The 17391-nt window shown below is 38.0% G+C and overlaps 1 protein-coding gene across 7 annotated transcripts in view; it reads right to left on the bottom strand.

The window, feature by feature from the left end:
* Window positions 1-17391, bottom strand: part of PTPRA (protein tyrosine phosphatase receptor type A) — a 167683-nt gene that overhangs the window by 93189 nt on the left and 57103 nt on the right. For all 7 annotated transcript variants that reach the window (XM_078148285.1, XM_078148284.1, XM_078148288.1 and 4 more), the window contains one exon: window positions 15728-15870. The gene's annotated coding sequence lies outside the window, so the exon portion shown is untranslated. The remainder of the gene's footprint in view (window positions 1-15727; window positions 15871-17391) is intronic.

Here is a 17391-nt window from a genome sequence, read left to right as displayed (position 1 = left end):
TTCTAAAATTCAAGAAATGACAGAGAGGCCAAAGGATTTAACTAAGGAAATGAACATCAATAATTCATTTTTACTACTTGGCAACATCCTAAAACTGCCAAGACTGTTACTAGGAAAAAGTCCTCACCATCTGGAATAAAATCTGTTCTGTCCTATCACATTGGTGGCAGCACAGTCACAGGCAATTTTACAATGATATTGAACTTCAAAGGCTTAACTAAGAACTTTCAAAGAAACATTGCAATCAAGAAACTAACAACCAGGACTTCAAGATAATACAAAGTTCTTAACACAAGTCACAAAGTGAGCTTTTCTATTTCAAAATTTATTTCCTCCAGTGACTCCTGTAATAAAAACTAAAGATGTGCATCCACAATTTTTAGAGGATTTCCACTCAAAAATTGTGATCCCAGAGTGTAGCCAAGATGGCAGAGAAAAGGCAGTGACTCATCTGAGCTCTCCCCCAAACCCCTCTGAACAACTTTAAATAATGCCAAAAAACAATTCCAGGAGTAGCAGAACCCACAAAAGGATGAGGTGAAATAATTTTGCAGCCAAAGAAAATTTAGAAGGTCAGCAGAAAAAGTCTGTTGTACCTGGATGAGAACACAGCATAGCCCAGCACAGGTCACACCAGCACAGACACAGTCCCAGAAAACCAGGAACAGGCCTTGAGAGCCAGTGAATCAGCAGCTGCAGCTGCTTCTGGAGCTCTCAGCCGACAAACAGTAAAAGGGTCAAACAACTGGTCAGAAAGAGATTACAGGGCTCTCTTTGCTAGCACTGAGGCAGGATTCTGTTACTTTGCCCATACCTGGAGCCAGGTCACAGTCCTGGGTGGCAGTCCCAGGGCAAGGAGGAGCACTTGTATACCAGAGGCTGCAGTTTCAACGGAGTAGGAACCCTCATCACAGTTCCAGGACAGAAAAGACTACAGCATAGGCCAGGAAAGGAGTAAACACCTCTCCTTAGATCATACCACCTTGGAAGAACTGAAAACTTACAGGTCCCTAGAAGTACCTTTTAAAACAGCCGCATAAAACCCCTGAAGCTTGGGAATGTGTGCCCTCCACCCTGGAAGCAGAGCCCTACTTTAACAAAGAGTTAAAAGTCAAGAAATAGACTGGGAAAATGAGCAAACAGAAACAAATTCTGACCACAAAAAGTTACTATGGTGACAAGGAAGCTCAAAACACATACTCAGAAGAAGACAACAAAGTCAAAAGCACCTACATGCAAAGCCTCCAAGAAAAATATGAATTGGTCTCAGGCCACAGAAGAGCTCAAAAAGGATGCTGAAAATCAAGTAAGAGAGGTAGAGGAAAAATTGGGAAGAAAAATGAGAGTGATGCAAGAATTAATCATGAAAAAAGAAACAACAGCTTGGTAAAGCAGACACAAAAAAAATCACTGAAGAAAATAATCCTTTAAAAAACAGACTAGGCCAAATGGTAAAAGACATATAAAAAAATCAATGAGGAGAAGAATGCCTTGAGCAGAATTGGCCAAATGAAAAAAGAGGCACAAAAATTCACTGAAGAAAAAAACTACTTAAAAAGTAGAATTGGCCAAATGGAAAAGGAGGTCCAAAAGCTCACTGAAGAAAATAATTCCTAAAAATTAGAATGGAGCAAATGGAAGCTAGTGACTTTATGAGAAATCAAGACATTGTAAAACAAAACCAAAGGAATGAAAAAATAAAAGACAATGTAAAATATCTTATTGGAAAAAAAACTGACCTGGAAAATAGATCCAGGAGAGATAATTTTAAAATTATTGGACTACCTGAAAGCCATGATCAAAAAAAGTCTAGACATCATCTTTCAAGAAATTATCAAGGGAAAGTGCCCTGATAGTCTAGAACCAGAGGGTAAAATAGAAATGGAAAGAATCCATTCATCACCTCCTGAAAGAGATCCCAAAAGGAAAACTCCCAGGAATATCATAGCCAAATTCCAGAGTAACCAGATCAAGGAGAAAATACTTCAAGTGACCAAAAAGAAACAATTCAAATATCTTGGAGCCTCAGTCAGGATAACACAAGACTTAGTAGCTTCTACATTAAAGGACTGGAGGGCTTGGAATTTAATATTCTAGAGGGCAAAAGAGCTAGGATTATAACTAAGAATCACCTATCCAGCAAAACTGATTATAATCCTTCAATGGAAAAAAAGGATATTCAATGAAATAGAATACTTTCAAGCATTCCAGATGAAAAGACCAGAGCTGAATAGAAAATTTGACTTTCAAATACAAGACTCAAGAGATGCATAAAAAAGTAAACAGGAAAGGAAAACCATAAGGTTAAACTGTTTTCATTTCTACGTGGTCAGATGATGTTTGTAATTCATAAGGACATTCTCATTATTAGGGCAGTTAGAAGGAACATATATAGACAGAAGGCACAGGTGTGAGTTGAATATAAAGGGATAATATCTAAAAAAAATAAAATTAAGGGGTGAGAGAGCAATGTACTGAAAGGGAGAGGGAGAGGTAGAATGGGGTAAATTATCTCACATAAAAGAGAGAAGAAAAAACTTTTACAGTGGAGGGGAAGAGGGGGAGCATGACGGGGGAGTGAGTGAACCTTACTCTTATCAGAATTGGCTCAAAGAGGGAATAACATACACACTCAATTGAGTATAGAAATCTATCTTACCCTACAGGAAAGTAGGAGGGGAAGAGGATTAGAGAAGAGGGGGGTGTGATAGAAAGAAGGGCAGATTTGGGGAGGAGGTAGTCAGAAGCAAAAAACTTTTGAGGAGGGACAGGGTGAAAGGAGAGAGAGAACAGAATAAAAGGTTGGGGGACAGGATGGAGGGAAATACAGTTAGCAATAATAACTGTGAAAAAAATTTTGAAGCAAGTTTCTCTGACAAAGGCTTCATTTCTCAAAAATAAAGAAAACTGAGTCAAATTTATAAAAATAAGAGCCATTCCCCAATTGATAAATGATCAAAAGATATGATCAATTTTCAGATGAAGTAACCAAAACTATCTTTACTATAGCTATATAAAAAAATGTTCTAACTCACTAAAAATTGGAGAAATGCTGAGGTACTACCTCATACCTATTAGATTGGCTAATAGGACAGAAAAGGAAAATAACAAATGTTGGAGGGGATGTGGGAAAATGAGACATTAATGTACTGTTAGTGGAGTTGTTACCTGATTAAACCATTCTATAGAGCAATTTCAAACTATGCCCAAAGGACTTATAAAACCATGGATCCCCCTTTAACCAAGCAATACCAATACTAGGTCAGTATCCCAAAGATAAAAAACAAAAAGGAAAAGGACCTATGTGTAAAAAAATATTTATATAGCTCTTTTAGCATGGTGAAGAATTAGAAATTGAGGTGAGATCCACCAATTGGGGAATGGCTGAACAAGCTGTATATGATTGTGATAGAATACTATTGTGCTATAAGAAAATGATATGTAGGATGCTCTCAGAAAAACCTAGAAACACTTACACAAACCAAAGCAAAGTGAAATGTACTGTGTACAAAGTAACAGCAATATTATAAGATGATCAGCTGTGAATGACTTAGCTATTCTCAGCAATACAATGATCCAAGACAACTCTGAAAGACTTATGATGAAAAATGCTATCCATCCCCAGAGAAAGAACTGATGGTGCCTGAATACAGATCAAAGAATACTTTTTTTTACTTTATTTGAGGAGTTTGGTTTTTTTTGTCTATGTTTTCTTTCACAATATGACTAATATGGAAATTTTTTGCATGACTACACATGTATAACCTATATCAGATTGCTTGCCTTCTCAATGAGGGAAGGGGTTAGAAAGGAGAGAATTTGGAACTCAAAGATTTAGAAATAAATTCTAAAAATTGTTTTTACATGTAACTGGGGAAAAATAAAATACTAAATAATTTTGGGGGGGGGTGAGGGCAATGGGGGTTAAGTGACTTACCCAGAGTCACACAACTAGTGAATGTTATGTATCTGAGGCTGGATTTGAACTCGGGTCCTCTTTACTCCAGAGCTGGTGCTCTATCTACTGCACCATCTAGCTGCCCCACTAAATAAATTTTTTTAAAAAGTTACTAAAAACAATTGTGGTCTCATAGCCAACACTGACATTTTGTGTAATAGGATCATACAATCACAGATTTGGTGGAAGGTCATCTTGTCCAACACCCCTTTTTTCTTGATGAAGAAATTGAGTCCAAGAGAGGTAAAGAAATTTGTCCAAGATCACTCAGCTAGTCAAATGGCTGATCTGGGATGTGAATCTAGGTTTGGTCCATACCCAGTCATCTTCTACTCTGCCATGCTGCCTTTTCATGCCTGCTGTAATGACCTTTATTCCTTGTTCTAGATTTTGAAATCTTGGTCCTTGAGTTTGAAAGACGCTTTCCACTTCTTAATTACTCTATAGTCAGGCTCCCAGATGGAACACCAGGTTGAAGTCACTTTTCCCTTGACTATGTCCTTCCCCTTCTCTCTTCCAGTGCAGTTAAAAAGTATGTAACCCCAAACACAAAAGAGATTCCTGGTTTCCCAATAAGATCAGGAGTGAAACAAGATGCTTACTGGCTTCACTACTATTTGACTTAGCAGTGTACTAGAAATTAGAACAAGAGCAAGGTGACAATCCCTCCTCAAAAACAAAACAAAAAGCACTCCACACTTCTTCATTCCCCCAGTTATCAAGGAGGATGAAATGTTCCCTGAAACATGAAAATAAAAACAAAAGGACTTCAATGTGAAAACAAAGAAGAATGATGTGAAAAGGCAAAGAGGAGCTCTGTCCTGTGTCAGGAAGCTGAAGTATAGTGGAACATCACACAGACAGAGAAACAGTTCTAATGGAGAGGAAAAGGCAAGATGTGAATGAACAACCAACCAACTTAGATTTTTAAAAGATACACACACACACACACACACACACACACACACACACACCCTCCTTTAATTGGAGGAGGAAGTTGGACTATGAGTGTAGAATACTGCATATATACCAAACTAAATTGATAATACTTCTTAGTTTTGCTAAACTGATGTCTTATTGTTTTGTCTACTTTATTTTCTGTTTCAACAGATGGCTTGTTAGCTAAAGGGTGAAGAAGGAGATTGTGCGTATGTGGAGAGAGGGGGAGGGAGGGAAAGAGAGGAGGGGAGACAGAGAGGGAGAGAGAGAGAAAGAGAGAGACAGAGAGAGAGAGAGAAAGAAATTTAAATTTAATTTTTATTTTCAAAGATCTCCCTTCTCTTCCTCCCTCTCCCTATGTACTTCCCCTGCTTTGAGAAGTAAAACAAAATCTCTGTTACAAACATGTAGAGGCAAGCAAAACAAATACCCACATTAGTTATGTCATATATGTATATGTGTGTATGTATTCTTCAATCTGACCTCTGAATACATCATGTCTTTATCAAGAGGTGAGTATGCTTTTTCATGAGTCCATTAGAATTATGGTTCATCATTGCAGTGATTAACATTCCCAAGTCCTTCAAAGCTGTTTGTCTTTACAAAATTGTTGCTATTATGTAAATTGTTCTCTTGGTTCTGCCCACCTTGGTCTTCATCCGTTCATGAGAGTCTTCCCAAGTTTCTTAAAATAGTCTAATATTGGGGCAGCTAGGTGGCACAGTAGATAGAGCACCGGCCCCAATGTCAGGAGGACCTGAGTTCAAATCCAGCCTCAAACCAAACACTTGACACTTAACTAGCTGTGTGACCATAGGCAAGTCACTTAACCCCAATTGCCTAAAAAACAAAAAAACAAAAAAATAAAATAGTCTAATATATTTAAATATATAAGGAAATGATGATGTAAAAACAAAAGATAGCAATAAAACTTAAGAACAAAAAGAGGTATAGAAAAGAGAAACAAAGATATATATTGCAGAATGAATACAAAATTAAGTACAGTCATGCAAGAGTAGTGTCAAGATAAATTATCCAGGTAGGTACTCCTCTTTTAGAAAAAGAACTGATGAGGAAACCAGAAAGTGGTTTGTAGAAATTAGGTTTAAATCAACATTTTGGACCATACATATGTGTTCCTTGACTGCCAAGACTATCTCGCTTTTCTGTTTGTATTTCAAGCCCTTAATAAATGCCTTTCTATTCTATATGCCAGGATAAACTTAAAATGAATGTGACCTGAAAAGTAATTATGACATCATTAAAAAAATTAAAAGAGAATCAAATTATCTTTCACATCTATGGCTAGTGAGTAAATTCTTAACCAAATAAAATAGATTACATGAAATTGAAAATGTTTTGCACACACAAAATAAACACAACTAGGAAAAGAATGAAAGTGATCAATTTGGAAAAAAAATTTGTGTCAAATATCTCTGAAAAGTGATATGATCTCATATCCAAGATATATAGACAATTAACAAAAATACATAAGGTCAAAAGTTATTCCCCAGTGGATAAATGTTCAAAAAACACAAACAGTTCTCAAAAGAACTACACACCCTAAAAAGCCATGTGGAAGATTAATCCAAGTCACTAACAATAATATAAATGTAAGTCAAAATAATTCTGAGGTTTCACTTTACAACTAGCTAACTGGCAAAGATGAATAGTTAATGTCTAAGGGGCTAAGGAACAACAAGCATACTAATGCACTGTTGAAGCTGTAAACTGGTCCAACCATTCTGGAACATAATTGAGAATTATGGAACTAAAGTGATGAAACTATTCACACTTTTTGACCCAAAAATTCCACTGCTAGGCACATACCCCAAAGAAGTCAACGACAAAAAAGAAAATACCCATATTCACCAAAATATTTGTAGCATCACTTTTTGTGGTAGCAAAGAATTAGAAACAAAGATGCCCATTGATTGAGGCGACAAATTGTAGTACATGAATGCAAAAGAATCGTGCTGTAAGAAATGATGAACGCAGAGAAACATACAAAGATTTATACACTGACACTGAGTAAACAGAGCCAAGAAAACAGTATATACATATAATGATTCCACAATGTAAATAGAAAAAATAAGAAACAAGAAAATTGAAACTAAATACTATGAAGTTAAGTTTTGCCCCCAAGAAGAGATATAAAAAGGTCTATCCTCTTCCCACCACCATTCTTTGCAGAGGTGAGAGAACATGAAAGTGGTACACTAGGGGCAGCTAGGTGGCGCAGTGGATAGAGCACTGGCCCTGGAGTCAGGAGGACCTGAGTTCAAATTCGGCCTCAGACACATAACACTCACTAGCTGTGTGACTCTGGGCAAATCACTTAATCTCAATTCCCTCACAAAGAGAGAGAGAGAGAGAGAGAGAGAGAGAGAGAGAGAGAGAGAGAGAGAGAGAGAGAGAGAGAAAAGAAAAAAAAGAAAGTAGTATACTACACGTAGTATCACATATCTTTCAAGATATTGGCTAGTTTTGCAGAACATTTTCCCCCTCTTTTTTCTATCCTTTGTTATAAGAGATGGATCTCTGAGAGGGGTATAAGGAAAAATAGTTGATGTAAAAAACAAAAGATACCAATAAATTTTTTTAAGGAAGAATAACAGCTGGAGTGCTAAAGCTACAAAATCAAAGGGCTTAGTCAAGGAAAGTTAAGAACAAGAAAAAGGGTTTTTAAGTTAGCCATGTTGGGGAAAAGAAGAGGTTCAAGAAAGGGATGGAAATGCTGCTAAGGTCAAATGGGATGATAATCAAAGACAGAAAAAGAAAGAGCCACTCTTCTCTTATAATCAATATGGAATTGACACTCAAAGTTAAGTGGGAAGGTAGTAGAAAACTGTAGAAGAAGCAATGAGATCTCTGTCATGTAGACTAGGCTAGCTTTTCCTTAAAAGGTACCCTTAACTTATCCAAGAGCCTAAGACTCCAGTCATTGATGTAGATTTCTGGTGACCTGGGTAAAAATGCCAGCACATGAGGAGTCAACAGCTCCTCCTTCAGATTGTACCTAAGGTTATGACCCCCACAGAACCATGGCTAATTCTGAGACAGAAAAGCTGTGCTCATCTGAATAAATTCTATATCATTGCTGAATATATCCTTTCCATGCTATGGTTAGGTAAGCCTCCTTTTTTGTTAACTGTTAGATAGTTTATGAGTGTCTCATTACATTCTAATAAATCTTAAGCTTCAAACCAATCTGTATCAGGCTGGAAAGACAACAAATATTTAAATGCCCTTGCTGAGTAAATTCACCCAGTCCATATAACTACATCCTAGGCATTGAAAGAGCTGGAAGATGTGACTATTGGGTCAAATCTAATATATTAAGTAATAGTTAATAAACACTTAGGAAAAGAATGAGAGATTATTAGGAACTGCTCTTTTCAAGGTTATCAAAGATCTCTTCAGTGTCAAATCCAATGGCCTTTTCTAAGTCTCTATCTAATTGATCTTTCATCAGCTTTTGATACTAATGATCATCATCTTCCTCCTTACAGACGGGTCTCCCTACTTTGACATCCATGACAATGTTCTCTTGGCTCTCCTATCATTTTGACCACTCCTTAGTCTCCTTTGCTGGGTCAGTATTAATCTCTCATCCTCTGAACAAGAGTGTTCCCCAAACTTTTTCTGGGCCTTTTTCTCTTTTTTTTCCTATACTTTTTCCAGTTTGGTGATCTCATTTGCTTCCAAGGGCTTAGTAAACATAATTACATGGACAACTCTCAATCTGTATTTCCAGTCCTGATCTTTCTCAAATTTTCTAGAAATCTCTGCCTAGATATCTCACCCAGAGCCTAAAATTCAACATGTCCAAAACAGAACTCATTATCTCTACCCTCTCCCGACAAATCCCCCCATTTCTGTTGAAGACAGCATTATCTTTGCAGTCATCTAGGCTGATAACTCTGGAGTCATCTATGACCCTTCCCTCTCCATCATTGTCCATAATCAATCTGTTGTCAATGACACCTCCACAACATCCCTCACATCCATCCTTCTGCACCATATTACTACTAGCACTACCAGCCTAGTTCAGGTTCTTATTACCACTTACTTGGACTATAGCAAAAGACCAGTTGGTCTCTCTGTTTCCAGTCTTTCCTTCTCTTCTACCCTCTACACAGCTACTAAAATAATCTTCTCAAATCACAAGTCTGGCCACACTAAAAAATCTCCAGTGTTTCCCCAATGCCTTTAGACTCTACAATTTGGTTCCCACCTTCTTTTCCAATCAATATCCTACTTTTCTACTTCACAAGCTCTACATTGCAGCAAACTGGACTACTAGCTGGTCCTTGAACTCAACACTACATTGCTTGCCTCCAGACATTCTCATGTGCCACCTCCTATGCCTAGAATGCACACCCTGCTCAGCTCAGAATTGCTGTTTTCCTTCGAGGCTTGGTTCAGATGTTACCTTTCCCATGATCTCTCAGCTCTTAGTGTTCTTCCTCTACTATACTAATCTGTCTAATAAAACGCAGGTATACACAGTTTTATTTCTGCCTTTGTACTTCCAATATCTGGCAGAGCTAGGCACCTAAGGTAGGTATTAATAAAAATTTTTAACTGAATTAAGTTCATTTTTATTAGACCTAGACTGCTATTCTAGCCTGCTAAGCTCTTTTCAGATATTGACTCTGTCACACAAAAAGTAAGCTATCCTTCCCAGCTTCACATTATCTATAAACCTAAAAGCATGTCATCTCTGCCTTTATCCAAATCATTGATAAAAATTTTAAATAGCAAAGGGCCAAGGAACAGATCCTTGGGGAAATCCATCTGAAATTTCCAGCTGACATTATGATACACATTATGATTATTTTTTGGCATAGAATTGCTTACCTTATTTTCCATCAATCAGAGGTAGAATGTCTAATTTTAAGCAAAAGTTCTCTGAAGACATGGAAGGGAGGGAAGCTATACCACTAGAGACAGTACCTTTAAGACTGTGGGCCCCATTAATGCAAGAATCAGATCCAATTTGTATCCTATTTCTGAATCCTGTAGGTATTCAGCAAATACTTGATAATACAAGATAAGTTATTTAATATTTTAACTTAATTAGTAATTGGAGAGCAGTTATCACTACTTATCCAATCAGTCAGATCACACCTGCCTTAGGCAGGTATCAGTATGTCACTATACAAGTATGGAGGAAGGGAAGGTCCTGCGAAGAAAAGGTCACTGGAAGTTACAAGGGTGGGAGAAGATCTAACTTTGGCAAGGTATAACCAGAACCTAGAATGGGATCATGGTGGGGGGTTGGCTTCTAAACTTCAGCTAGAGGCCCATATGGTGGAAAGAGGGTACCAACTCCTTGGCTAAGTCCCAAGTCTTACTAGCTGAGTGGACAAATGATAAAAGTGGCTGTATTGCCCTACATGGCAGGCCCTCTCCAAAAGGTTACCACAGACAGCTTCTCTAGTACAGGCTATGGGACAAAAGAGGCTTCCTGGCACACAAATACTATCACCTACACACTTCACCCCAGTTGGGTTCTTCAGGTCTAAGAGAATCCCTGGCTCCATCTAAGTCATCCTAAAGATGTTATACAACTTTTAGAAGACATGGGCAGCATGACTTCTAATTTTCATACCTACACCTATCCCTACCTCAGAAGTTTCTAACCAAGTAAAACAAGGAGCCTCACGGATTCCAGAACAACTGGAAACTGCAGCTAAAAGAGATGGGGAAGGAAATGAAATGTGTCAAGTAAGGGAGGGTCCTTTACATCATCCTTCAGAGTGTACTGTGATGAGAGATACATATTGGCCCCTGTATATATGGATTCAATCTGTAGCCTTTGTGCATTCACCATGAACAAACAGGATTCAGACAGTGGTAGTATGTGTTGTTTTTTTTAAAAGCAGAGAGCCCAACAGTGGTGACTATTGGCAGAAATGAAGGCAGTGAAACCTCAGGTTCCCAATTAATGTCAATAGAGACATTTTTGTATCTCCAGCATCTAGCTCAGTATCTGGCATATAACAGGTACTTACTAAGGGTTCACTGAACTGAATTGAACTAGGCATGGCAGGTACAAAACACAGAGGTAAGAGATGAAGTATAGGAAAGGCACTTATTAAGCACCTACTATGTGTTGTACTAAGCATTTCACAAATATTATCTCCTTTGATCCTCACAACAACCCTGAGAGATTATCCCCATTGCTACTGTCCCCATTTTATAGTTGAGGAAACTGAGGCAGACAGTGGTTAAATAACTTGTCCAGGATCACTAATCTAGGAAGTATCTGGGGTCAAATTTGAACTCAGGTCTTTCTGACTCCAGGCCCAGAGCTATATCAACTGCATCGTCTAGTTGCCCCTTCAAAGGGTTTAAGTCACAGCTACTAAGCAGCATAGTTTGGCTGAAATGTGAAGCATGTGAAGGAAAGTAATATGAAAGGCTGGAAATGTAAATACAAGGTAGGATGTGGAGTTTACATCTTATTGTAGAAGCAAAAGGAAGCCATTGAAGGCTCTTGAGCAGAAAGTGACATGGTCATACGTAGGCATTAGGAAGATTATTTTGGCAGTTGTGTGAAGGATATATTGACAGGGAAGAGTTTGGAGGCAGGCAGATCAATTAGGAAGCTACTGCAATAGCCCAGGTGAATAGTGATAAAGATGTGTAAGTTGAGCAAAGACAATGGATGCAAGAGATGTGGGAGCAGAATCAAGAAAATATGACAACTGAATGGATTTTGGAAATGAGGGGAAGAAGAGAGTCAAACATGACTCAGAAATTACAAAATGGACAGAAAGAGAAGATATGGGAACCTCAACAGAATCTGAGAAGTTTGGAGAAGGAACAGATTCAGAGGAGATGAGTTGTTTTAGACATGAGGAGTTTGGGGTGCTGGCAAGGATATTCAGATAGAGATTTCTCAGATAGTGCACCTACACACTTCACACTAGTTGAAGTTTAAAACAAAGAGCAGGGCAGATGAAATCACCAAGGAAGGGAATATAAAGAGAAAAGAAAAGGTTCCAGGCCAGAGTTCTTGGGAAGAACGATGCTTAGAGAGTGTAGGAAGATGATGAATTCTCCTCTGGTCATGTTGATCCTGATATGTTGACAGGCCACCTAGATTGAGGTATGCAGCAGACAGGTAGATACATGACACAAGAAGGAAAAAAATCAGCACTGGGAATACAGACTTCTGACCATCTGTATAGAAATGATCATTGGATTTGTGGAACTTGTAGTTCAATTGCCTAAATGCCTGAAGTAGAAGGGTTGGAAAGTCTTATTCACCAAATTCAATGCCATTTTCTAAGCCCTCAGCCTACTTGACCTCTCTTCAGCATTACATCCACAATCTTCTGAATAATCTCTCCTTCCTTGATTTCTGTGACACTGGTCTTTTTTCATTCTCCTAAGTGTCTAACATCATCCCTACTAAGGGCTCAGTTCCCTCCCTACTCCTGCCCTCTAAGTGGTTCTGTCCACTAAGTTTTTTGCCTTCAACCTTCTTTCTTTAACTTTTGTCCCTTCATGATATAAGATCCTCTTTTGATTTATATTACCTGTATGTAAATAATTCCCATTCACCCACTCATTCATTCAAGAAACATTTATAAAATGCCTTTGGTATGTACAGTACTATGTTAGACAGTGAGAAATATATTAAGTCTAGGTGAGGTACTATTCCTATCTTGATCAAAACATACAGTCCAGTACAGGAGTAAAACATAAAGTTAAATAACGATAAAATATAATTTTATACAATAAGTGTGTGAGAGCATTGAAAATTATTTTTTATATTATCAATCTTAATATCTGTCCCCAAAGACCCACTATGTGTGTGCCTGAAACACACTTGACTTTATAAAAAGTGTATGGAAGGAGAGAAAAATCAATGTCATTCTTCTTCCTACTTTCTAAAAGTTCACATTCTATGATGGAGACAAAAACCAAAGTATTAGAAAGGAACTATTTAAAAAATAAACAATGACAATACCAAATTTTGATTTGGCCCCCAAGACAAACACCTAACAATGATATTGTTAGTTTAACATATGGTATTCTAATAGTTGTAGTATTTTTCCTCCTTGGCAACAGATGTACTAGGAGAGCAGTCAGTGAAAGGCAATAAAGGTTTTTTTCATTTCTACCATCTATCGTTCATGGTTCACAAAACCAATAGCAGCTTCATCTTCAAACGTGAAAGACAATGCCTTATTATTTGCACATAACTGAAGGCTTTTCATTCATAGAGAAAACAGACATGTGCAGAAAGAAGAAAAACAAAGCCACTTTCTTAAGGAGTCATGGCCAGAAACCAACTACTGAGACTCGCTAAGTTATTTCTTCTCCTAATACAAATTACATCAAATTCCAAAATATATTTGACAAAGGAAGATGAAATTCACACAAAATTGAAGTGAATCTCAAGTAGGAAAGTCACAGCAACAGCTAAGTAATAGTAGGTACCATGTAGAAGGCTGCAGAAGATTTGATAAGTCTATGAAGTAGCTCAGAAGGCTATAGTCTACAGTCTCTAGTGTGGCAAGTATATGCCATTTATCCTCGGTTCTTACAGCTCCCTTCTAGAAATAAGTCATACACTTCATGTCACAGACTCCTATAAAGCCACATATCTATCTGAAAAGCCACGCATAAAAGACGAGTCATAAGGTCACCGCTAGTATTTTTCTGCCCAGCTCAACTTCTAGATATGAAAACCTCTCATTGTGGGGAGCTTGAGGCTGGTTCAGTAATGCGACAATGTTCTGCAACTGTAAAAAGGGGATAATAATAATATCTACCTCACAGGGTTGTTGCAAAGATCAAATAAGATAAAATTTGTGAAGTGCCTAGCACAGTCCCTGGCACACAGTAGGTGCTTAATAAAAGTTTTTTTCCTTCTTTCATACTGCCATGCAAAATTTTTATCAATGTTTCTCACAGCACATCTCAAAAGTTAAGAAATTTGAGGCTTATGGCTAGTTATGTTAAAGCTGGCTACAATTTCAGGGTCAGTGGAAATGTACTATGGGTTTTCTATTTTCCACCTGACCTTCTCTCTGCATTCCTCAATGAAAGCATAGCCTTTTATGTCTCTTGTGTAAGTTACTTTTGACATGTTAGAATTCGAATCTAAGCCTTGGTTGGTTGGTCCATCAGAGAGACACATAACATTTTTAAAAATACCATCCTGACTTAACTGGTTACACAATATAGATGAACTACCATAAAGTCACTTAAGAGTAATAAGAATTTTTATCATAGTTAAGTATTTATTTGGGGCAGCTAGGTGTCACTCCAGGTCTGGAGTCAGAAAGACCTGAGTTCAAAGCTTGCCTCTGTGTGACCCTGCACAAGTCACTTAACCCTATTTGCTCAGTTTCCTCATTTGTAAAATGAGAAAGAAATGGCAAACCACTCCAGTATCTTTTTTTGGGGGGGGCAGGGAGGGCAGTTAGGCAATAGGTTAAGTGACTTGCCCAGGATCACACAGCTAGTAAGTGTCAAGTATCTGAGGCCAGATTTGAACTCAGGTCCTCCTTACTCCAGGGCCAGTGCTCTATCTACTGTGCCACCTAGCTGCCCCTCACTCCAGTATTTTTGCCAAAAAAACCTCAAATGGGGTCAGAAAGACACAACTGAAATGACTGAACAACAAAGTATTCATTTAGAATGTAATGATAAGTACTTTGTGGGTGATTAAGGAAAGCCTCTTAAAAGAAGGTATATTTTAGACTAAATTCTTTAGGGATCCAGTTTGGCAAAATCGACCACAGATTGTCAGGGTTGGAAATAGCCTCAAATTGTCTAGTGCAATTACCTCATTTTTATAGATCAAGATGATGAAGTCTAAAGAGAAGCACAGCAAGTCAGTGGTGAAGTTGGGCCTCTTTTTATCCATCTACCTTTAAAAAGAGGTATACTATGGTACATGAATGTAATGGAATGTTACTGTGCTGTAATGATGGGTGTGATGAAGGTAGAAAACCCTGATAAGATCTATATAATTGATGCAAAGTGAAGTAAGCACAGCCAAGAAAAAAAATAAACAAAATAGCTAGAACAATACAAATAGAAAAAGCAACTACACACAAAAAATAAAAAATAAATTAACAAAATTATAAAGATCAAGCATGACTCAAACGAAGAGATATGAAAGGACATCCCCAACCCACCTGTTTGTGGAAGTGAAAGATCCACAGGTGTTATACATATTGCACATGTTATTAGACTTTTTCAATGTACTGATTAGTTGTGCTGATTTTTTTCTTACCTTTAAAAAATAGTATTTGTTATATGAGATGACTCTCTGGGAAGGATAAGGATAGTAGGGGAAATTATTATGATGTAAAAAACAGAAGACATCTATAAAAACTTATTTTTTAAAAAATAGGCATGCTAATACTTGTCTGGTACATGAAGTAACCTGTAAAGCACTGTACAAATTTAAAATGACATAGTATAGCTGTAGGACTAGGAAAGTGATAGTCCCACTGTACTCCATTCTGCTTGGACTACATTTGGAGTATTATATTTATTTTAGCTCTAGTTGCCACATTTTAAGAACACTGAGGACAACATCTAGAAAAGGGCAACCAGACTGGTGAAGGGCTGAGAATGCATGTTTAGACTAGAAAAGAGAATATTTAGGGGAGACATGATAGTTGTCTTCAAGTATATGAGGGGCTTCATGTGGGAGAGAGATCAGACTTGTTCTACTTGGCTCTTGAGGGAAGAACTAAGAGCAACATGTAGAAGTTACAGAGAGGTATATTTAGTATTCATATAATGAAACGCTTCCTAATAATTGAGCTACCCCAAAGGAGAAGGGGTTACCTGGGGAGGTAGCAGGTTCCCTCTTGATGGACTTCTTCAAGCAAAATCTGGATAATTATTTTTCAAGTCTACAGTAGGGTGGATTCTTGTTCAGGCAGGAGTTGGCCTAGATATCCTCTGATGTATCTTCAAATTCTGAAATTCTGTGAAAGGAAGAATCCAAACAAAAAATGAGAAACTATTTATGAGTACTTTGTAGACTAAAGGAAACTGAGATAATAACAAAAGTTTACATTTCTACAGCATTGTGGATTACAAAGCACTTTCCTCAAACTCTGGGAGTTAGGTTTAGTTTTAAGGGTGTCCATCAATAAGCCTCTCTCCCTCTTCTACATACATACACACAGTTATACAAATGGCAGAAATTAGTCTCTCTCTCTCTCCTCTCCTTCCCTCTACTCAAAAAAAAGCAAAGCAATAACTTTAAAGATCCAAATGAGACCAGCTTCCTCTAAAACCTCCTTGGGAATAATATCTCAATGGAAAACATCACCAAATGAAGCATATGACCAATAAGCAGGAGATAAATAAGATAAGCAAACAGAAACTTTAATGAGTTTATCTTCACCAAGGGAAAAAAAAAAAGGACACACCAACAAAGGATGATTCCATAGCTCTGAGTCTGAGTCAGTGCTGGTGCTAATAATCCTCTCTGCTGCCGTATCAGAACTGAAAGTCTCTTTCCTGGCCCTCCAGGTAAGGCCATGGTCTGCCCCTTGCTTATCATTCTAGTCCTAAACTGTGGCAGGGATCTCAGAGCCCACAATAATCTAAGCTAGACAGCCCCACTCAAGAGTAAAAGAAGGCTCAGGGAATGGAGAGTGTAATAGCCACCTCAGCACCCTCTCCAGGACTAGAAGGGGTAAATCCCGGCTGTAGTTCAACATCCTAATCCAGTCCTGTGGCAGGGCCTAAATTCCTTCCATATTTAGGACTGATAAAAGGGGCAGGGACCATGGATCCCCTACCAACCATCCGTACTCAAGAGACTGAACCAAAGTTTCTAGTACCCTAAGAAATAGTATGGATTAAAAGAACCCCAAAATAAAGTCCACAATAATTAAAACCACAGAAAAACAAAGAACAGATTGGCCAAATAGACTCTAAGAAGAAATAGAATGATCCCCTCTACCTACTCCAAGGAAAACTCAGTTCATACCAAACTGAATAATGATCAAGAAATCCAATGAGAAACTACAGCGAGTGACATCATCTACTACAGAACTGCACAAAAAGTCAGGAAGAAGCACAGGAACAATAGAAAAGGAAAGATGCCAGCAAAGCCAGCACCAGCACACTCACAGACAGGCCTTTACAGAGGCAAGAAGAGCAGTGTGTCAAAAAGCCAAAGAGTAGGGACCTTGGAAACCCAAGGAACAGCAGCAACCAAAGCAGTGTGAATCATTGTATACCACAAGACAGCCTAGGCTCGGGGTCTCTGAAGACTCTAACATTGTCCTAAGATATTAGAGAAAGCACTGAAGACTCAGTACTCTGAAACTCAAAGATTGGGGGAGGGGAAACAATTCCTAGGTGGTACTAATCAGGGCTGACCACCCCCAAAAAAGCAGCAGGAGTCTGGTCCTAGCACAAAGACCCAATTCAAAAACTAAAACTGGTGAGATGAATAAGTCAAAGAAAATGTTCTCTCCAATATAAAAAGT

Source organism: Phascolarctos cinereus, unplaced genomic scaffold, assembly GCF_003287225.1.
Source record: "Phascolarctos cinereus isolate Bilbo 61053 unplaced genomic scaffold, phaCin_HiC Scaffold_9;HRSCAF=440, whole genome shotgun sequence".
NCBI lineage: Eukaryota > Metazoa > Chordata > Mammalia > Diprotodontia > Phascolarctidae > Phascolarctos > Phascolarctos cinereus.
The sequence above is the reverse complement of the archived record's forward strand: the minus strand, read 5'-3'. Positions and strand labels throughout refer to the sequence as shown.